Raw genomic sequence first — 24,612 nt, forward strand, 5'->3', positions numbered from 1 at the left:
CTATACAGACTGCAGCTTCCTTCTCAATAGTCTAACATACACTCTTGCAACCTTCGTTGAAAGATTAGTTCCATTGCATATTTCCAAACATTTCTGAATTGCTGGGTCTGTCTGTGATAGACACTGTCTTAATGTCCAGTACTTAATAACATCTATCTGAGACTGTGATAGGTCTCAGTGGTTTATGGATTACAGGGACTTTCTTTGATCAGATATGCCCAAACCAAGGACAACTTGTTTATTTTATCATCTCCACCTTCACATTTTTAAGTTGTTGGCCTTGCCTCAGTCAAAGTCGTATTAGCACTTTTAAAAGTGCACCTTCAAATCTAAAGTGTGACAGTCTGATGACACAGGAAGTCGCTACATTGGCAAAATGGAGAATGAAGGAGGGTGCAACTTATTTTATGAAAGCAACTTTAAAGCCCTATGACAATGTCCCCTCTTTCTGTTACATATTTTCAATTTCATTACCTGTTGACCCAATGTTCTCTGGCAATTCCGCTAAAAGGCAATCATCTTTGAACCATATCAGTTCAGCTAGTAGTTTCCATCCATCATGTTTACATGCCTTTATCCCTGTGGTTGTTGACTATCTTGCTATATATTTGCAGAATTATTATTTAACATGCCTCTATTTATTATTGACATGCAGTGGTAAAGTGCAGGGAACAAGGAGTAGTGGGGTAGCTTTTTTAAAGAACTGGCAGTGGACCACATTGGGTTAAGTGGCCTCTTTCTGTGCTTTAACACATTAAAATTTTTAACAGGGAATCCTCAATGAATTTAAACCATATATTTTAGTTCAGGAGAATTTAAAAACACTTTAGAGGGAAAGCATACAACCCACTTGACTGTATCTATCAAATTCAATGCAAATTTTAACAACAGCATTTTATCTCTCTCTTGGGCATTTCTCATGTCTGTCACAATCAGAAACCAGGTGAGTCTTCTGAGTGGTCCATAAACTAAGAAATTGTAAAATCAAGTATTATTTATCCTTTCCTTTTACCATTTATTTATTGAGTGTTTCGATCTTAAAATATCCAGCAGCATAGCACTATGCCTCAAACACGATAAAAGTTTAGTTTATTGCCAATGATTGCTAAAATTTGCTCAAGTGAAAATGTGGGAACATTATTGACTTAAATGCAGTGATAAAGATTTGAAATGGACAAACAGAAAAGTTCATTTTAAACTGAAAATGAAATCAATCTCTGTTCTGGTTGTTGGCCTGTCTGCTTGATGTTACTCTTCCTGAAGTAAAGACATGAAGTTAGATTTAGTATTTTGATTGCTCCTGTGGTCAAGTAGTTGGACATTGCACCCATCGGTAGACTCAGTGTGCAGAACAGCTTCTAGGAGTAAGTGAAGGCGGCTTTGTTTCAACAGTTATGGTAGCACAGGTTGCAGTTCTTTTTGTACAGCAGCTGCAGTCTTTAGTAGTTTTTATTTTTGTGTTGTATGCCTTTCTTTACCTCCCCATTGAGAAATATTTCCTGTTTCTCCCTCATAGTGTTTAGATCATTCATTGAAACTGCAGACCTCAGCCATCTTTATAATACAGTCAGCTCTGATATAACGCAATAGTACCATTCGCATGCAATCTCACGTAATAAGAAAATTGCACAATACCCGCGCCATTTAAACTAATGGGGACGGAATCGTGTTATAGCCAATACAGGTAAAGAAAGTTCACATTCTGCAAATAACAATCGCGTTAAAGCCAATTTGTGTTGAAGAAATACACTTTATAGCAGAACCAATTGTCATCAAAAAATAAAATGGATGTGAATGTTACTTCAATGAAGCATTGTCCAACAAACCAAAGTCTATTAGGCTGGAATTCTTTGTACCCTTGGGGGCTCAGTTTTCACAACTTTTGAGGATTCAATCAGCACTCCTAGATTCCTTGAACTTATGATTAACTCTTCGGGTACCATAGTCTGATTGACTGCTTTTGTCTGTTGTTGAATCTACAAGGGAAGTCATATTGCTTTTGGGAACCATTTGATAAAGCTCCTTGAGTCCATATACACATCCGATCACTTCTCCTGCGTTGATTCTCCTGCTCCTTGGATGCTGCCTGACCTGTTGCCCTTTTCCAGCAACACATTTTTCAGCTCTGATCTCCAGCATCTGCAGTCCTCACTTTCTCCTAAACATCCAATCAGTCAAACATCAGAAAAATGATATAAGAGATCATTGCTATCAGTCAGCACTTGCAAAGGAATAACCTATCTACTGACACTCAGTTTGAATTGAGCCAGGGTCTCTCTGTTCCTGACCTCAATACAGCCTTTGACCAAAAGCGAGTAAAAGAGTTGAACTGCAGAGGTAAAGTGACAACCATGAGCCCCAGCAAAATTTGAGTCAGTGAGAATCAGGGGTGGAAAAAAAAACTCTCCACTGTTGTGGAGTTGATTGTGTTTGTTAGAGGTCAATCATCCCAGACCCAGGACATCTCTGAAGGAATTCCACAGGTTTTAGTGTCCTAGGCCCTACCATCTCCATCTCCTTCAACACCATCTGCAAGTTCCCCCACAAGCCACATACCATCCTGACAATATCATGTCTCCCTCACTGCTCTGGTCCAAAATTCTGTAACTCCCTCTCACAACAACACTGTGGGTATTCCTAAACCTTTAGCAGTCAGAGAGTCAGACAGCGTGGACACAGACACTTCAGTCCAAACAATCAAGTCCAACCATGTTCCCAAACTAAACTAATATGCCATGGTGGGATTCAAACCAGGGCCCCCAGAACATTATCTGGTTCACCCAATTAACAGTCCAGCAACGGTACCACTAAGTCAACACTCCCCCCCTTAATTATTCACTTTATCTATGTCCCTTATGATTTTTATTAACCCCAGTAAGGTCATGCCTCAAAGTCCAAAAGTCCCAGACTTTTCAATCTATTTTTATATCTCAAACCCTCCATTCCCAGCAACATCCCGGTAAATCTTTCCTGAACCTTCTCCAGCTTCATACTATCCTTCCTATATCAGGGTGACCAGAACTGCACATAATATTCCAGAAGAGGCCTCACCAAAGTCCTACACAACCTCAACATGATGTTCTAACTCCTACACTCAAAGGTCTGAGCAATGAAGGCAAGCATCCTAAACACCCTGTCTACCTTTTTCTTAGAAAATCCCTACAGTGTGGAAACAGGTCCTTCAGCCGAACAAGTCCAGATCGACCCTCTGAAAAGTAGCCCACCCAGACCCAATCCCCTACCCTATATTTATCTCTGACTAATGCATTAGCCTACACATCCCTGAACACTATGGGCAATTTAGCATGGCCAATTCACCTAACCCTCACATCTCTGGATTGTGGGAGGAAACTAGAGCACCAATAGGAAACCTGCACAGACAGTTGCCTGAGGCTGGAATCAAACCCAGATCCCTGGCACTGTGAGGCAGCAGTGCTAACCACTGAGCCACCATGCCACCCCTGTGATGCAAGTTTCAAAGAATCCTGTTCAAGAAAGCAGCACACTACCACACTCCCACAGGAAATTAGTGATGGGTGTTAAATGCTGGTCCAGCCACCAAAACCCACATCCCTTGAATTAATTATTTTTTATATAACTGGATTTGATACTGTTAAGTGAAATTAGGACACATTATTAATACAATGATTACAATAAAGTCATTGAGCCTTTTAGTTGGTTATCACTTTCAGTGTTTGTGCTAATATCATTTTTAATGTCCAATTTTGAAAAACTGAACTTTAAGAGACTTGATAACTTTGATTCTGACTGGGAATTCAGTCATTGTCAGGAGCATATTGAGGGAAATTATTGGTATCACAGCAATTTTCCGAGATCTGCTCGCTGTGAGCATTCTATATAGTTCCAAATACAGAAACCTTCTCTTTAATACTCAGTTCTATTAATGTTCACGCAGCACAAACTGCCCTGTTTTACAAACCGTGGGACATTATTTTAATTAGTTGCTCATGAGCATACACAGCAATCAACAGAATAGGAGAAAGTGAAGACTGCAGATGCTGGAGACCAGAGTTGAAAAATGTGGTGCTGGAAAAACACAGGAGGCCAGGCAGCATCCGATGAGCAGGAAATCGACGTTTCGGGCATAAGCCCTTCTTCAGGATTCCTGATGAAGGGCTTATGCATGAAACGTCGATTCTCCTGCTCCTCGGATGCTGCCTGGCCTACTGTGTTTTTCCAGCACCACATTTTCCACTCAACAGAATAGACAGAGGAAATGTAGTGAGAACTGCAAATGAACATGTTGACATAATAAATTAACATACAAAATAACCCACAAAAGAACTGTGAATGTAGGAATATTAGGTTAAAAAGAAAATAAAGACCATTCAATTCAGCTTTAACTATCCCAGGGATCCACAGCAATCGACCTGTTGACTGATCATGGCCAACTATTATTATCAATAAGTCTTCAACAGGCTCAGAGACCAGTCAAGAAAAACCTATCAGTGAAAAGCTGTGGGAAGCATAGATCCAAAATTTCCTGATCCTCCCAAGCTTGCTGGTGTCAACATATGTCATGTCACAAAGAAATCAAATTTTGTCATTGAGTCGTACAGCACAGAAACAGACCCTTTGATCCAACTCATCCGTGCCAACCAGACACCCCATATTGACCTAATCTTATTCGCCAGCATTTGGCCCATATCCCCACTAAACCCTTCCTATTCATATACCCATCCAGATGCATTTTAATCATACCTGACTCCATGACCTCCCTGGCAGCTCGTTCCATGCACACACACCACTCTCTGCATGAAAAAACTATCCCTCAGTTCCCTTTTAATACTTTCCCCTCTCACCTTAAACCTATACCCCCTAGTTTTGGACTCCCCCACCCAAGGAAAAGTACCTTGGCTATTTTCCCTATATATGCTGCTCATGATTTTATAAAACTGTAAAGTCACCCCTCAGCCTCTGAGGCTTCAGAAAAAAAGAAACCCAGTCTATTCAGCCTTTCCCTCTAACTGAAGCCTTCCAGTCCCAGCAACATCTTTATTTGTATTACTGAATATATCGATTCTGAATAGAATGACACCACTTTCACTATGTCTTGGAACCACACACATATCTTTTCTCTCATTGAAGAAAACGTTTGCACATATTATCAAGAGGCTAACTCTCAAACTACACCCATCTGTGACATACACAAGTTGAGAAAGTTGTTGATCTTTACATTTCAGATGTCATTGATCTTTGAGATTTAAGAGACATTTTTCAGTTCACAATGTAGAGCTTCTTGTGGTCCTTCTCCATGGTACCTGGTAACAAAGCTTACTGTAAGGCATTCTCTATGTACTTTCTATTCCTGCTACATTACCAAGTCAACTCTCATGTCATCTTGCTTTTCATGGAGTACTTAATCTTGCCATACACATATGAAATAATTCAACAGAGTTATCATCAGAGTATCCCATCTCCAAGTCATCCTTTACGTCCTTGAGCAAAGTCCTTGACACTGATCCAGCTTCCTTGGAGCCATCTCTAAGAGTGAACAGAACCTCTGACCCAGAGTTCTGATGAAGGATCCCAACCCGAAATGTTAAATTTCCTGCTCCTCTGATGCTGTCTGAGCTGCTGTGCTCTTCCATCTCCACATTGTGTCGATGATGGCTTCCAGCATCTGCAGTCCTTACTATCCCCAGAACCTCTGACACTCCTGTTTATTTTTTTTTCCAAAGCTGCACACAGAATCTGAAATGTGTCGCACCAATTCACTGTATAATTGAAGGATTACATTATTACTTTTACATGCAATTCCTCTTATAATGAAGGATAGGATTTCAATAGCTTTCTCAACTGTGTGGTCTACCTATTTGGAATATCGGGATTGAAATTACTCCACAGATAATGATATCCTTACACCAAGTCACCCTTTACTTACATGTGGAAAGTGCTAGACACTGATCCGGTGACACTCCTGTTTAGATATGTCAGCCAGGTGTCCCTGATTGGACCAGATTAACAGCCCAATCAGGGAACTCATATTATGTGAGGTCCACCTGGCTGACATTACCACAATCACTACAACATACACTGAAATTTAAAAAAAATCACACATATTTATTTCTTTGTTATGATCCTGTGAGGGAACAGAAAAGTAAAATAACCAAATTTTCCAACTGATTCAACAAATGAGGAATGTGTGGACAAGATTTCATTTGTTATATGCATTTCCATATAAATTGAACTCGAGATAAGTTAAAGATTAATTAAATGGCAAAACAAATTCCAAATAAAAAGATCAATTTCATGTTAATAGTCAATACCCCATGGAAACACATTGTCACAAACACTCTCATCACTCCCCACATGTGTCAATGCATGCAGTTCTAAAGTTCCTCAACTCGGCCTTTGATAATATAACCTTTTCTAGGCAATTGATTCAATTATCGGGTCACACTCAATAACAGATGTATTCCATCTGAGGCCCAGAGTTAGTCATCACCTAAACAGAATATGCCTTCACAGCAGTCTTTCTGACATAAATTCTCCTGAAATTCACATTGGTGAACCTTTTAAAAAATGCCATTAAGCGATTTAGTTAGTATTGTAAAACCTTAAACCACAGCTGTAAAATTGTCTCTTCACAATCTCAATTTTAATATGGTCTTCCGGTTTTTCCTGGTTTAACTACATGATATTTACACAGCTTATACATGCGGCTTCTCTTTTTTCCTCACTGCTGAATTTTCTTTCGATTGTTACACCAGTAGTTTCATTGTATATCTTCTCTGTGACTGGCCATATGGTTTTGCATCTTGTTTACATGCCGGTACTGCTTCCAGGTCAAGGTTTAACAGGTCATATTTAGGAGTGCTTCTTGTCATCCAAGAAACTGATAACTGATCAATTGTCAATTGATGAAAGTCATTGAATATAATTTAAAATATTTTCAGAGACAACTATAGCTTTTGCAGACATTTGAAAAAAAATGCCAACTTTTCTTACCATAAAGCTATTGGGCAAGAGAGTTTTACGCATCATATTGGTAAAACTCAGAAACATTCCTGTTCATTAAGCCCATTAAATGTCAGTTATGACTTGCATTTTTTCAAATCATCTGAATGTCCAGCTGCAGGCAGTTACACCAGGTCATCACTAATAACCATAACTTAGTTTAAAGCCAACGAACTTGACTTTCTGCTAATCCATTTTAACATATTTTCAAAGTAGGAGGAGGGGTAATGGGGTTAATCATTTGACACTGTTCCCCTAACCACCCATGCAGCCATTCTTAGCTTGAGACTACTTCTTTTGTCTATTATCAGAGGAAAATATCAAATGTATTCAAACATAAATAACTAATTTCTTTCCATAGGTAATATTCTCTTGCAGTGACAAGTTATTCCCCAATAAATTGGCAATGTTGTTTAGTTTTCAACTGCAAGTTTATCATGTATATCTGCAGAAGTTGGCTGCCCAAGGCAATGTACCAATTTACTGCCTGACACATTCCCCAGTGTTGTGGTAGAGAAACACGAATAAGGTGCAATATGAAATGATTGCGTTTTGCCCAATTCTTTTAGCAAGAATGGATTATATTACTTAGTTCACCGTGCAAAACTTTCAATCTGATGATTTTTGTATACAGTGACCATAAAAATTCACATTCAATGAAAATTGCAACGGAAAAATCTAAAAGAAACTCAGTGTTCAGATTATAACAATGCACAAACAAGTCATTTAAAAATACCTGTAATTCTTTTCTAAACCATTTTTTACATGTTCTGTGCAATGTTATGGAATAAATGTAAACTTCATTTGCTCTGATATTGAAAAGAAAAAGAAATAAGCTAACTGGCTTCCCAGGATCATGTCAGACTTATAAGAATATAAACTATGTTATGCAGCAAAAACATGCTGAGAATGCTCATGTGTATTTTTAAATGTAAGTGACTCAACTAACTCTGAATTATTTTCATTGGTTTCACACTCATATTAAGTTGGTGAGAATTCACTTACTCTGTAGCCATCATTTCCACTGATTATCTTTTAATCAGTTAAGCTGCCTTGGGGAGGTGATAGCCTAGTGGGATTGTTGTGGGACTGTTAATCAGAGACCCAGATAATCTTTCAGGGACCTGAGTTCAAATCCAGTCCATGGCCAATGGTGGAATTTGAATTCAATAAAAATCTGGAATTAAGAGTATAATGATGACTATGAATCCATTATCGATTGTCTGAAAAATCCATCTGGTTCACTAATGCCCTTCAGAGAAGGTAAACTACCATCCTTACCCAGTCTGGCCTACATGTGACTCCAGACCCACAGCAACATGGTTGACTCTTCACTGTTCTCTGAGCAATTAGGGATGGGCAATAAAAGCTGTCTGGTCAGTCCCACCCTCATCCTGTGCATGAATAAAAACAAAACAGTTTTGCTTATTGAAGCATTTTTTATTCATTCACGGGATGAGGGTATCGCTGGCTTGGCCAACATTCATTTCCCCATCCCCAATTGCCCCAAGGTCAGTTAAGAGTCAACCATATTGCTGTGGGTCTGGATTCACACGTGGGCTAGACCAGTTAAGGATGGCAGTTTCCTTCCCTCAAGGGCATCAGTAAACCAAGTTTTTCCTGATGGTCAACTCATGGACAGTTAATTCTGAAATTATTTTAATTGGGTTGAAATTCCACCACCTGCCCTTACTTCTAATACATCAATCAGGCCTTCAAGCCTCTAAGATCACTGTTCCCCAATTCTGCTCTCTTGCACACTCCCAATCTTAACCACTCTACTTCTGATAGCTGGCTTTCAAATGCTAATATCCTAAGCTCTGAAATTTCCTCCCTTAAAATGTTACTTTGTTACCTCTTGCCCCATACCATTTTGATCGTGTTTTTGATAATCTGTTGTAAGATTTCCTTATGCAACTCAGACTCCAATTGCGTTTTATAATATTCCTTTTGAAGCAAATTGGGACATTTACTATTTTAAGGAAGTTTTATAATTGCATGTTCTTGTTCTTGTGTTGATAGAACTGGCAGTGATAATACAGAAAAGGACAACAATGCATTATCTCATGTTAGTGATTATATGGTGATTTGGTGAGACTCTTGCCAATATCCAGAGAAAAATTAGGGTACCTATATTGAGGTCCACATGATAATTGTTTGAAAATTGATAGTTAAAGCTTCAATTCCACTTGTAATTTTGGAACCGTGGCTCCTCCATTTTTGGGTGCAATGTAAGGTCACAAAAATGAAGATCAGTCAAATTTCCTCTCCTCTCATACACTTCGTCCTACAGCTGTGTTCCACTGAAAGACTTAATTTGTCAATCAAGCCAGCGGGACTGCTTGGATGTGAACAGTTGTTGACCTGCACAGCATGTGGTTCTGCATCACTGCACTCGACTACTTCCCAACTGGTCCTCATTCGTGATTTGATCAGTGTATAATTATAAAGATGCCCGCTTTGATATACATAGAAGAGCTTTGCAGAATTGCAGAAAATATCAGGTTCAATCTTAGTGAGGCACCTCTTTTAAAAAAACCGAAATCCTTGCAAAAACATGATGCAAATTTGATTCCCTGTGACAAGTAGCTGAACTGCGATAAAAGAAATAGACTCGTGCTTTAAAGATGAGAAATAAAGTCATTCAGCAAAGGGGGAGATCTCCACCCAAATACATAAAATGGAAGAGAAAAAACCCAGATTATTACTCCAAAGTAAAACAAGAACTCAAAAGTTTTGCTTTTCAATAAAAATGTCAAAAGCACATTTAGAATTGGAAGACTTAAAAGGCTTCCCATGTAGCAAGGTACTTGAGGAAGGTAAATCACATGATTAAGGTAAATCACATTTACAACGGATGATAAATTGAATGTAGGGTTGTAAGTATTTGATACATTCTGTCAGGTAGCACATAAAGAGTTGAGTGACCAAAGTTATTGAAAATATAAGTTACAGTTTGCTCAGTTGTGATTCAAACATGCGCAGCAAACCATTACACTGTTTAAGAATCCCCGAAGACAACTGAACTAATCAGGGATCTACCTACATTATCCAATGGAAACATAATTCTTATTGGATTGTTGCCCAAAATCTAATGAAATTGACTGTTACAGTAAGCAAGCACCAAGTGAGTTCCTTGATTCTAAGTACAGCTGGATGCAAAGTTTGGGAATTTGGGGAATAAGGACATTTTAAGGATTAATTTTAAGAATTAAAGAAAACCGTCATATCTGACTAAGGTGCCAAGTATTTTTGTCGAGGTATTGAGAGGGTTGATGAGGGAAATTCACTCGATGATGTGTACACAGACTTGCAATATGCATTCGACACGTGCAGACCTGTGAGCAAAGTTATAGCTGAGGGAATAAATGGGATCATAGCAACTTGGATAGAGAATTTCATTGAGTGACTGCAAATAGGGGGTAGTGATTAGTGGATCAATTTAAGATGGAGGAAGATTTATAATGGAGTTCCCCAGGAGTCAGTACTGGAATCCTTGCTTTTCCCAATATATATCAATGACCTAGACCTTGAGGTACATGGCATAATTTCAAAGTTTGTGGAAGATATAAAACTTATAAGCATTATGAATTGTGAGGAAGGTATTATAGAGGTACAAAAGAAATCAGACAAGTTGTTGGAATTGGTGGACAGTTGGCAGATGGAGTTCAATGAGAAGAAATGAGAAGTGATTTTTATAGGAAAACATAAGGAGACAATATACAATAAAGAGTGCAATTCTAAATGGAATGCAAGAGCAGGAGGACCTGTATGTACATATGCATTAGTCATTGTTCTCTATGTTAAGAGAATAATTCATTAAACATAGAACATAGAACATAGAAGAATACAGCGCAGTACAGGCCCTTCGGCCCTCGATGTTGCGCCGATCCAAGCCCACCTAACCTACTCCATATGCCTATTCAATGCCCGCTTAAATGCCCATAATGAGGGAGAGTCCACCACTGCTACTGGCAGGGCATTCCATGAACTCACGACTCGCTGAGTAAAGAACCTACCCCTAACATCTGTCCTATACCTACCCCCCCTTAATTTAAAGCTATGCCCCCTTGTAATAGCTGACTCCATACGAGGAAAAAGATCTTAAGATTTATTAATAGGGGCACAGAGTACAAGAACAAGAAAGTTATGTTGAATTAGGAAAAGACTTGTTTGGCCTCATCTGGAGTACTGCAGCAAGTTGTAGGCACCACAATTTTGGAAGGATATGAAGGCATTGGAAACAATGCAGAAGACATTCATGAAAATGGTGCCAGGGGATGAGGAACTTCAGTTTTCATGATAGATTGAAGTAATTAGGACTGTTCTCCTTGGACATAAAATAGCCAAAATTTGATTTAGGTGTTCAAAATCATGAGGAGTCTGGACAAAGTAGGGAAGGAGAAACTTCATACTCATGAAAACATCAAGAAAGAAAAAGCGCATATTTCAAATAATTGGTAAATTAAGCACAGGCGACCTGAGGAAAATCTTTTTCACACAGTATGTGGTAAAGGTCTGGAATGCTCTGCCTGAGTATGTGATGGAGGACGATTCAGTCGAAGCATTCAAAAGGCAATTAGACTGGTGTCTGAAATGAACGAATGTGCAGGGTGTGGACGATAAGGGGGATAATGGCACAAAGTGAATTGCTCATTAGAAGAGCTGGTGCAGAGATGATGGGTTGAATGGCCTCATCTGCACTATAAAAATGCTGTGATTCTAAGTTCAGCTGCAAGGCTCACAGTCAAAATATTCTCAGCTTCAAAACACATTAGAGATGCCCATGTGATTGACCAAATAATACTTACTGAATAAAAACTTACACAAAGGGCATTTCATGTTTCTACAAAGTTTTGTTTTATAAATTAAGATTCCTCCTTAATAAATAAAATTTTACCTGTTCAAATAATTGTACAATTCAAAACCAGACAATTCAGATTCAAATCTGATCTCTTTGAAGAATGGCTCATTTCTGAAATTGGGAGTTCACAGATCAGTGTAAAAAGCAACAGATCCTTATTAATCAAGAAAGAGAATATTACATCACAATCCTGACTTGAACATAGTATAATGGCTCCTCACCACAGGGACCTTGGAGAGAGATGCATCATGTTATGCCCAATCCTTCTTTTAGATTGGGATCTAAAGAGTCTGATTCGCCCAGCGTGGTCAAGGAAAAACATTTGGTAGCCTACTAGGAAAAGGCTTCCATCTTAAACTAGTTGTATTTTATTGCATGCGCGCAATCAAGTAGGAGTTGTTTTGGTAGACATTGCAACTAAGATCAAAATCCACAACTGATCTCCCACCCAAATCCAAATGCTATCACCATATAAGGTAATGCTTAATGTATTCCACAATATTAACCCTTTCAGAGCCTAACACCATACACAACAACTTTTCGATGGTCAAAAGGCTTTCATGGAATTTTACTATATTGAGACTCAATGCTCCCTCTAAGCTGCATGGGCGTGCAGCCACTGAGGGTTCATGCACACTAGTTGTCTGATGTTTTCACTTCTGGTTTCTCCAACCATTGCCATGCATAGACCTTAAATGTCCTCACAGCAGCTAGGGAAAATTAGAGTGAATGTAACTATGACAGACCATCTGGTTTACAGGGGCATTTACACTTTATGTGAGCCTCCTTGCACCTTAGTTAAGCTAACTCATCAACATACCCACCTATTCCTTTCTTCCTCATGTACTAATCTAGCTTCCCCTGATATGTGTCAATACTATTGACCTCAACCATTCTGGTCTCAATTCTAAGTATTCTCTGAGTTTACCTACAGCTTGATCTTCCAATTCAAAATGTCAATGATGTTAATATACACAATATATGGTACTGTAAGCAAGAAAACTTCAAAAAGTGGAATGTAGCTAAGAAGGAGAGTCCAGGGACTTTTTTTCTTCAAAACATTCTTCCAATGCCAGCACAATAATTAAAACTAATAACCTATTCTTTACCATTGACTGAGCTAGTTCTGTGACAAGAAAGAGCTGTCACTGTCCATGAAATCAATGATATATTAAACTGTGGAATTTGACAAGGAAAAAAAGGTTCAAAACATCATTCTTTGCCAAAAAGACAGACAATTTTAACATTGGCACTCAAAGTTGCTGAACCCAATGCCAAGAACCAGCCTAGTTTAACAATCGAGCAGCTTCGCTATTTGCGAACTGACCTCATGTGTGTGCTGCTGACAGGCCATGCATCATCGACCTAGTGTCCGGAAGCAGCTCATCCACTGGAAAGGAGCGGGAAGCAGCTATTTCTGACACAATAGGTGCTGAAGAGGGATGGTATTCCCAGGGACAGGGTCCATGTATGATACCGAAGTGTACTTACTCCATGTATGATACTGGTGTGTACTTACTCCTAATGAGCACAGTAATAATCAAGATTAGAAATTTATTTAGTGGCCTGCGACAGTCCCTTTAAGGACTATTGATCTGTCTGTTCAATGGCAGTATAAACAGGTAGAGTGTAAAATATAAGTTCCGTCAATTTAGACAACAAAATCAACATCAATGTCCCATCTATGTTATGGATAAATATGTGAGCAGAAGGAAAGAACAGATTTTCAGACAGCCAATGGGTTATGTGAAAACTGGTTCTGTCTTGATGCAATGGAAGACACAATATTTTGATAGCCCCACTCGATAAAGCCTTTCTCACTAGGAAACATTCATAAAGTGTGCTTATAAAGTGATACTTTGTTTTATATCTGATCTCTATTAAAATGATAGCAAGCAAAAAAATGGCTTTCCCCTCAGAGGTCCCAGTTTATCAGACAGTCAAGCTCAAAGGTGGCCTATTTTATTCATGTTCTTTTGCAGACTCCAACTGAGCAGCAATTTCACAAGAGAAGAAGATTTCTTTAATAATAATAAATCCACAATGATTTGATCCTTACCCATCACAATGCCTTTATGTCACTGATAAAAATTGCCATAAATAAATATTAGTTTATTTTATAATGGAACATATTAGCTATAAACATTCAAGGTCACTCCTTCGAATTGATTTGATGTGCATGAGTGCTTTGTCTGGCCTACAAACACTTGCACTTTGAAAACTGGGCACACCTTGGACTTCTGCTTCACTGTCTTAGCTCCAGATCCTCCTAATACTCTCCCTCACACCCACTCATCATAGTGCCGAGCTACTTCTGCTTGTTCAATGAGCACTAGCTGTTCATACCAAGCACTTACATGAGGCTCAATTGCCAAACTCTTTCAAGCCTTTCACTGCCACATGCTCAAGCGACTGCTGTTTGGTGTGCACTCTTGTGTGAATTGGTTTCCTTGTCCAAATTTATTCAGGTACATTTTAAGATGCTAAAGGATTCTCATTGACTGGTCAGTCTCATTGGATTCCATTAACTTAACAATTACAAGGAAGACATTTATTTTATCATTTTCGTGGAATGCAGACCTCACTGGCAAGCCCAGCATTTGTTGCCCTTGAGAATGTGGTGCTGAGTCACCTTCTGGAACCACAGTAATCCATCTGATGTAAATGCTCCCACAATGCAACTCAGAAGAGAGTTTTCAGATTTTGATCTAGTGACAACTGAAGGGAGAGTGATATTAATCTTTGATAGGAAGTTGAATGACTCAGAGAAGGAGTTTCAGATGGTGGTATTCCCATATGCCTACTGCCCTTGTCCATTTAGGAGCTCACAGGTTTGGAAGGTGCTGCTGAAGGAGCCTTGGAGATTTGTTGCAGCATATCTTGTAGATAGTACACTCTGCTATCATAACATTTGGTTTTGGAGGGTATTAAAGGGATTGAGGTGCTCATCAAGCAAGCTGTTTTGTTCTGGATGGTGCCCTGAGCATTTCTGCAGCTGCATTCATCTTGGCAAGTAGAGAGTATTCTATCAAACTCCTCAATTTTGCCTGACACTCTTTGGGCAGTCAGGAGGTGAATTATTTGCTGCAGAATTCTGAGCCTCTTGAAGACACAGTATTTATACAGCTGATCCATTTAAGATTATGGCAAGTGGTAACTCCTAGGATGCTGATTTTTGGCAGAGCAATATACGAATCTTATTCAATATCAAAGCCATTGGTTAGAGGAATTCTTTTAAGAGGTAGTCATTGTCTGGCACTTGTGTGCACAGATGTTATTTGCATCTTATCAGCCCAAGCCTGAATAATGTCCAGGTATTCCTGTTTGAGCTCAAGGACTGCTTCAGTATCTGAGGAGTTGCAAATGGTGCTGAACATTGTGCAATCATCACCGAACTTCCCCACTTCTGACCTTATGATGAAGGGAAAGAAATTGATAAAGCAACTGAAGATGGTTTGACTTAGGACATTACCCTGAGGACTCTTGAGGAGAGGTCCTGTAGTTATGTTGATAAATATTCAACAACTTTAACCATTCCCTTTCTTCTAGTTAGGACGTCAAAGAATTGAGAACCCTACAAATGAGATTGTGTGATCTTTCCACAATAATGCTTGAACAGTCTTTCCAAACTAAACATAACATAAATAATAAAGTGTGGGTGGACTCTCACAGGGTAGTGGATGACATCGTCTATGGCAAGATATGTGGCAGTCAGAAGATGAGTGTAGAAAGACCCATCTCAATCTTGTAATCATCTTGCTCCACCTTTTGTGCTAATCTTGGGTGATGAGATGCAACAATGGACTGAGGAGGCAGCACAGAGAGCATGTAGGGTGAGTAGTATGAGAGGCTGAGATGGGACAGTGGGTGAGTGAAGATGGTGCAAACAACAGTGAGAGTGTTAGGACTTGAGTATTAGTGGGAGGTGTGCACAGCAAAACCAACAGAGTAAATGTGAGGTCACAGGGGACAGAAGATGATGTTTATTCTGTCAGAGAAGGTCAATGATCTTGCTTTTGGTCATTCCTCTGTACTCTAGACACAGAACTGAACTAGACAGCATTCTCAGACCAGGCTGACAGAGTCTGATAGTGCGGTCACTTCTGGCAGTGAATCACAGTGTCATCATCCTCTTCTACAATATCATGCGGATACATCCATCAATGAGCAAGTCAACTTGCGAATGTCAATGCTTGTCAGGGTGCACTGTGATGTGTTAAGTGTGGTGCATCATCAAGGTGGATATCTACTGAATGTGGTAAAGGGTGGGTAGTAAGAAGGGGTAGAAATTTGAAATGATTGCTACCATAGAGGTGGGACTGGTAATCAATGCTGCAATTTTGATATGAAATGTCAGAAAATCTTACTAGGCCTCATGACAACAGACCCTCCAATAAAGTTTAGTGTGCTGGGCTTAGGCAATAGAATGAGCAATTCAGCCCTGAAGTTCCATTTCCTCCTGGACACTCTGCTACTTTGAACATTGTCTTTTGAAGTTTGAATCTTCATCGTCTCGCACTCACCCTTACATCACTTCCCATTTTTAGTGTGCTTCTGTTTGTGTATCTTCCCTGTGTTTTATAGTCACCATGCCTGTTTAGTTTTCAGTTATTTTCCTTTTTTTAATGCCTTGACATTACTTCCTTGATATAAAACAATCTGTCGCAAAAAAAACCAAGCATTTGCGTAGTGCCTTTTACAGCAAAACACTTTACATGAACTTCACAAGGTCAGGGAAATAGGATTTGAGAAACATTTTCAATGAGGAGAAAGCAGGAAAGAGGCAGTGAGGTTCAAGAAGTGGATTCCAAAATCGAGGACCAGTCAACTGAAGCCATGATCTCCACTGGTGGAGCGATTAACATCAGAAATGTTCAAGAGGTCACAATTGGAGTCTTGATGAGATTGTTGGTTTGCCCTTCTCCTGTATTTTAACCATGCCTAAAGAATTATTTGTCCTCCAGTTCTGATAAAGAATTCACACATAAAGTAGTGAACTCTCTTTTCAGCCTTCAAATAAGGGCTTGCATGGTGGCTCAATGGTTAGCACTACTACCTCACAGCAGCAGGGAGGCCAGTTTGATTCCACCCTTGGGCAACTGTCTTTGTGGAGGTTATCTTTGTGGGTGGATGTCCCCCCATAGTCCAATGATATGCAGGTTAGGCGGATTGGCAATGCTAAATTGCCCATAGTGTCCAGAGATGTGCAGGCTAGGGGGGGTTAGCCACGAGAAAAGCAGGGTTGAAGGGATAGGGTAGGGAGGGTCAGGATGGATTTGGTGGTCTGAATGGCCTGTTTCCACACTGTAGGGATTGTATGGCTCAATGAAATGCTGATGAACTGATTATCCATTTTCAGTTTTCCGTTATTATTTTTTTCTTATAATGCAACTTCCTTTGTTCAATATGGCCAACTTGGTACCCAATTACATTTTCCACTCTGTTCTTTAGGATTAATTAACACAAAGCTGCAATGCCTCTTGACTATTCTTTTAGAATAAAGCACTGAAAACTTACTGGATTAACAAGTGTTTCTTCCACATCTTGTTATATAATTAGAATTGCATATGTTAAGAGCTGATGCTTCTTAGTGCTGGTAATGATAGCAGTGGTGTTTTTCGAGTAATCTAATTGTAACTAAAGCAGTAGATTTCAAGCAAAGAGAGAGAAGATTTGAATAATCAAAGAGCTAGTGTTGGAAAATATTGATCTGAATACAAATGCATAGAATCTGAAATTTGTCTCGATCTAGAGATAAAGTTAGATGAGACATACAAATACTGACTAACTCTGTCAAAAATGATCAGATTTTGACATAAGCCTCTACAAACTGAAGGTTTCGGGGAAGATCTGGGATAGAATCTGCTTCAGGCCATATTTTCAACTAATAAGTTGCAAGGTGATGTTCTGTCTCAATCTGTGATACGGAATAAAGAACATTTTGAAAATTATTCCACTTACTTTGTTTCTGTGATTTTTGAAAAAACGTTCATTAGGATGTTGACAATGATAGAAATAAAATACATATATTGCCCAATCCTAGCTGCCATGAGAAGGTACTGGTGGGTGTCATCTTATTGAGCAAATGTCTAAAAGACAATTAGATTATATCATGACTCTTTCTATTTCACTGAAACTCTCACACACGCATGAACGTGTTACTTTTAAACTTACAAAAGAAACAAAAAAAAGAAGAGAACACAAAATAAATGAAGCATTATACCAGAATACAGACACTCTGTACACCAATAAAGTCTAAGAACACAAAGCAGCACAATAAGAATGGAAAGCAAATATCTGAACTTAGCATGCTATTCCAGTGACCTCCAATCTGAACGCTAATTATTCAGGCAAGAACGAATCCTTACTTCCTTGACCAAAACATCATGTCAAGATAGGTTGTCAAACATCTTGCAGCTTTGGGCTATGGAGGGATAAAGAATTCAATTCTGTAGCATTTTCAATGATGAATGCAAAGATCCAGATTTTCTAAGTCCGAGAAAATGAAAATAAAGTCAGAATGAAATTCAGGACTTACCGGCTTGAGTGCATAGTGATAGTCAGGTAACCATATTGATCCGTTCATAAACAGACATCAAACAAGTATTTAATGTGACTTCACCATGTAGCTGAAAGATTGATGGATATGGTCATTGCCTCAGCACTGATCAAATATTTCCATAAGGTACTTCTGGACAAACCTGAAGAATATACCATTGACATATTGTTAGAAGAAGTATGCAAGTTCAAAGCAATCAAAGCAAGAGAGCAGCATCTTTTGATGTTGTGCAGCAACTAGTGTAATGAGCAATGAGGCCAGTAAAATATCTAAAACTTGTATAAAATGTTGGTTGTATTATCTACCAAAACATTGTCCTGTGTTTTGTGACACATGCAAGTTATGGTTCACAAGAAGATATTAGATTAACATGTGTAAGAAGTCCAAGTGCTCAGAAAAACCCCAACTACAACATAATGCTCTACAACATCATGTGAAGTCGGGTCACCAAGGAACAATGCTAAAGAAGCTTCAAATATCCATTCATGGAGGCAAGCATGTCAATAGTGTACAAGAGATAACTGCAACAGTGCTTGCAGTCTGCAATCGCACAATACATACAACCAGCATGACATGCCGCAAGGATGTTATTACAAAGTCTAAAGTTTTCACTTCTCTCCAAGTGCGATACTCAGAGAGGAATAGACAACATGGGATACATACTATGACTGACACTGTTACAAATGCAAATATACACTTTTCATAAGACTTACATGAGGAAACCAGGACAACATGGTGCAGTCCAGTCATACCAATTTATTTGCAATAGATGCAACATTCCATGTATTAGCAGTATTTGTCTTTAAATGGACCTGAGGATGAACACTGGAAACCATTTACATGTGAGACCTTCCATCATTAATTCACCAGCATCACAGAAATGTCATCACAATCCATAAGGTAACCAATACATCAGTTCTATCACTAAAGACTCTCGACTGAAGCAACAAGTCTACTCAAGACCTGATTAGTTTTTACTCTGATAGGTTTGATTCTATTATTAACTTTAAAGGCAATGTAATCTTACATCTAAAAAATCATGTCCAACTCAGTATCCAACTTTCCCACAAGTACAGAATTCACGATTGCATGAATTTAAACTGGAACTGGATTCCTTCACACAAAACAACATCATTTGCAAAGTTGAGCATTACACTGACAAGTGCAACTCCAATACATACAGTTCGAAGAAAGGTGGCACTCTACATATACAGACAGACTGAACAATGTATATAAAGGTGGGGTGAGAGTGACAGCCCTTGACATCAAGGCCACATTCAACCAACTGTGGCATCAGGGAGCCCTAGAAAAACTGAAATCAATGGGTATTGGTGGAAAACTCTCTGCTGGTTGGAGTCATACTTGACTCATAGGAAGATGGTTGTGGTTGTTGGAATTCAATTTTCCCAGCTTTGGGACATCTCTACAGGATCTTTTCAGGTTAGTTTCCTAGGCCCAAACATCTTCAGCTGTTTCATCAATGACTTTCCCTCCATGATAAGGTAAGAAGAGGTGATGTTCACCGATGATTGCATAATGATCAGCAACATTCATGAGTCCTCAATACTAAAACAGTCCATGTCCAAATGCAACAAGGTTTGGCCAATATCCAAGTATAATAGTAAGTATCATTCATGCCCCACAAATTTCAGGCAATGACCATTTCCAATAAGAGCCAATCCAACTACTGCCCCTTGACATTCAATGGTGTTATCTTTGTTGACTCTTAATAGAGTTACCATTGACCAGTAACTTGACATGATCTGCTATGGAATCAGTGACTACATGAGCATGTCAGAGGCTGGAAATACTTAAGTGAATAACTGGCTCTCCAAAACCTGTCCACCATCTACAAGATGCAATCAGGAGTGTAATGGAATACTTCCCACCTGCCTGGATGGTTGCTGTTCCAACAACACTCACGAAGCTTGACACCATCCAGGACAAAGCAGTTTGTTTGATTGACACCACATCCACAGACATCCATTCCTTTGACCACCAATATCCAGTAGCCGCAGTGTATACTGTCTACCAGATACTCTGCAGAAATTCACCAAAGATCCTCAGACAGCAGCTTCCAAACCCACTACCACTTCCATGTCAAAGGACGAGGGCAGCAGATACATGGGAATACTAGCACCTGCAAGTTCCCCACCAAGCTATTCACCAGCCTGACTTAGAAACACATCACTATTCCTTGACTGTTGCTGGGTCAAAATCCTGGAATTCCAAATGTTGCAAGCAAAATGTCACCTCTTTGAGATTTGCTCCACAAATATATACTATGTGATAGGAAGATCACCAAAATAGCTTTCAACTTCTCAAAAATACTTTATCTTCCAACAAATATATTCCTCCGCATTATAATCCCCCATGCTTACTCACTTAGAAATAAATGCATCTGATAAAGGCTTTGAATAATGCCTGTTACACGATGAGAAACCAGTTGAGTTGGTTCAAAAGTCCTTACGACAGCTCAGGCAAACTACTCCAACATGCGAAGGGAAACTTTCACCTCTGTTTATGGAATTCAAAGATTCCACACACAGTTATCCATCAAGTATTTACTCATTTGTGCTGTCTTCAAACTGTTGGAAACGCCATGTCAAAAATCTCTCACAGGTCCACCTCATTAACTATATCCCTCAGTTTAAAGATCCAGGGATAGGATTTTGAAGTTCAATAAAAGCCAGGCTCACTAATGACTATTGCTGATGGTCTTAGCTGATTTCCAAATCCTGCTAAGAAAAGAGATATTTCTGCAGGCTTACAACTGGATCTTGGTAAAACAGGGTTTGAAGACAGTCTCCGCATGAATCTCATTCACTTTGGTCACAGCAAAGCAGAGCAAATTCAACAAGTTACATCTGATGATGTTTACCTCATCTTAGTTATGTCTCAAGAAAATCATCATTAGTGGACGGTCTGAACACATTCAACAAGCCTCTGAGCAAAACACAGTCTCTGGTCATTCAAAGACAAACTAGGACTCAATATGAATGTAATTTTGAAAGGCAATCTTGCAGCTCTCCCAAACGATCACATTGAGATTTGCTTGATCACATACTCACAAGTCGCATGGGTGCAGAAAAGTGCAAACAGATTGGCATAAATCCGTCTGTTGGCCTACCATCAATAAGGACCTTGATCAACTGTTCAACTTGTGTCAATTCCAACAACTCAACAGTCAAGAGAAACTATCATCACACACAAAATTCTTTCTGCAAATTTGCAATTGATATTTTCCAGACTGTATACATAAGTTTAAGATGATGTATTAGTGTACATAGTTGTTTGAAATCTTCTAGCTATCTGACTCATTGCAAGTCTGATTCTGTGATATATGCTGCATGGAAAACCATAAAACCCAACAGCGAGTCTCTCTTTTGACTCACTATAGCCCTTGTGGCAATGATAATCCCCAACATTGTTGAAGGGAACTTCCAAAACATGTAAACAATAATGACAATGGAATAGTGATGTATATCCAAATCAGGATGCATTTGTGTATAGACGGGAGCATACTTAGAAAATGGCTTATCTGCTGTAATGATAACACAAACATTTATGCCTTAAAAAGATTGCAATGAAAACTTATAAACACTCAGTTGCAAGCTGGAAGCTCAAAATTAATTTGGATTTAAGCTGTTTTGCACTTCAAAAATTGCTGCCAGTCTTGAAAAGATGTAATGTTGTAAGAGAGCAATTGCCTTTCCCCTTACGTCAATATCATGGCAAGCTTACTGCTGGAACCACAGTAGGTGTCAGGCATCTGCCTCTTATTGGCTGACAGGCCAAGTCAGCATACTTTCTTCCTGGCAGGGTTTAATTTGCATGGGAGAATTTCAATGCCTGCCAGATACTACAAAATGCCTCAGTTTCCTAATGCAGGAACAATATCCAAGCTCTCCGGCAGTGTAAAGGGACTTGAAGAATGGTAGCAGAATCACATCACCAGCTTGTGAACTCTTAAAGCCCAAAAGAAAATACTAAAGGAACAGTTTCTCATCAACAGTTTCTTATTCCTATGGTACAAAATAATTAGTAGCCTGGGGGGTAAATTGCCGACATGCATAGACATTCTAAAAGCCAGCAGGTGGGCCCATATATCTTGAACTCAGGCCTTGTATAACTGGTGCTGAATTACAGGAAAGCAGTATCCATTTTCTGGTATAAGCAGACAGCGCTTCTAAAAGATTCAGGAGAATAAATCATCTCCAGTCAAAATTATCTCAAAATTGTTCTATTTTCCACTGTTGCTGTTGACACCAAGCTATTTTGATCAGTTATTTCAGCTGTCATTAGTTGAAGCAAACTGCACAGTACAGGTAGAGAACAAGTCTTAATTTGTATTGACTTCCTGTAGGAGAGTGCGATTAAAAGGTTGACTTGTTAACCTGTCCATTGATGCCTGTCTTGTGTTGTGAGGTCTTTAATTTGCCTCAACACTGATTTTTTTTTTCAACTTCTGCAATTTTTCCTCAGAGTTTTGTCTCTATTAGAGAAGGAGCAACACAAAGAAAAGCTGGAACTGTAGCATGATGAAAAGGCACTGAGTCAAATAGCCTCTAACACAGACAAATCTATTGCATACAGATTAATAAAACACAACCAGCTGCTAAGCAAGTGATTAGTCTGTACCTTTCCACAGGATAATAGTTCACCTGTGGATTGTATTAACTCTTTGAGTTGGAGTTCCTCTTGGGGTCATGCAATTATTATGAAGTAATGATACTTCAGGTGTGCAACCAACTTTCAATGCAACATTCTCACACTAAGTCTAAATATTAAAGTTTATACAAAAATATTGCATTCAAATATCCGTGTGCTGCTGCAAAGAATCATATTTGTGCTGATCTATATGTTGAGAAGGACATTTTGGATCACTGAAAGTAAAGTGAAGACATAAACCCAACTCATTAGTACTCAAGTTACTCATTAAGGATACTAACACAGGAACATCATAGATCACACACACATTGCTTATCTTTTATCAAATATCCAACAGCTATCTAAAGAGTCAAGAATGTAATGTCTCATGAGATTTGAAATTTTCGAAGTTCAGCATCAGATCATATTTTGTAAACAAGAAAACAAGTTTAAGTCATAGCATCTTTCACGTTCTCACAAACAAACTCTATAGCAAACCACATTCATTGTTGTGATCTGTCACCAATAAATTTTCATTTTTTTATAAAATAAAAGCTGACATCATATACTGTGGTGATAGGAATGTTCAAAAATCAGCATTAGCCCTCTTAGTCTAGGGTGAGGAACATATTTTGCTGTTAGCTCCTGGTCTATCGTGGAGTAGAGACTGAGCCACAAAGCAGAAGCTTACAATATTCTGAAGCATGCTTTGGAGGAGACTGACCTCAGCTATTACGTCAGAGAGAAATAATTCCAAATTTTCTTTATAATTTCTTTCTGTTACAGATTTTTGCATCTGCCCTAATTTCTTTAAACTGCAAGTTCTTTTATGGAGGAAGCTTGTGTAGATATTGGCCTCCATTTGCTCTCTCAGCCATCTGGCCATTATTCATGTTGGAGACCTGACAGCAAATATTAGAAAGGTGCTCAATCAGGGAGACATCACACCTGAGACCAATACAAATGCTGTCCAACCTGACCTCTACATAAGTGCATATCCAGGCACTGCTGTGCAACAATCACAGACAAGAATCTAAGCTGACCTTATGTCAGTGTCCAGACCATGTGGACCTCCGAGTCAAAATGCTTTTCCTTGTGTTGATATTCTTCCTTGTCTATATCTCTCTATCTCTCACTGTCTCTATTCTGTAATCTTACAGACCTGCACACATTTGTGATCTCTGCACTTCTCTGATTCAGCCTGTTGGCCACTCTGTCTTCAGCATCCAAAGTCATAAATGTTTGGATTCCCTCCCCAGATCTTTGTCTACATCCTAATTCTTTAAAACTCAGTCATCAACTCAATGTCTCCTCTTGTGGCTAGCTGTGAAATTTTATAATACTAGCTATTCATGCTTTTCATGCTTTTTAGCAATCCTTCCGATGATCTGTTAACCCTAGGCCTCAACTCCCTACCCAAGTAGGGTACCATGGTAAAAGGGTATCATGTCACTATTTTGAATAAACACTTGGAAACTATTGCTGGTGTCATGGTCAACATCTATTTCTCAATTAACAGCACAAGAACAGATTACCTGGTCGTTATCACATTGCCATT

General features: G+C 39.0%; 1 long non-coding RNA gene across 3 annotated transcripts in view; it reads right to left on the reverse strand.

The window, feature by feature from the left end:
- LOC148142254 (uncharacterized) overlaps positions 1-24,612 on the reverse strand; it is a 71,516-nt gene that overhangs the window by 20,378 nt on the left and 26,526 nt on the right. For all 3 annotated transcript variants that reach the window (XR_015752041.1, XR_015752042.1, XR_015752040.1), the window contains exon 2: positions 18,384-18,546. This is a non-coding gene — a long non-coding RNA (uncharacterized LOC148142254). The remainder of the gene's footprint in view (positions 1-18,383; positions 18,547-24,612) is intronic.

This window comes from Chiloscyllium plagiosum, unplaced genomic scaffold, assembly GCF_037043375.1.
Source record: "Chiloscyllium plagiosum isolate Xiang-an unplaced genomic scaffold, Cpla_swu_hap1 HiC_scaffold_29, whole genome shotgun sequence".
In the NCBI taxonomy this organism is placed as follows: Eukaryota; Metazoa; Chordata; class Chondrichthyes; order Orectolobiformes; family Hemiscylliidae; genus Chiloscyllium; species Chiloscyllium plagiosum.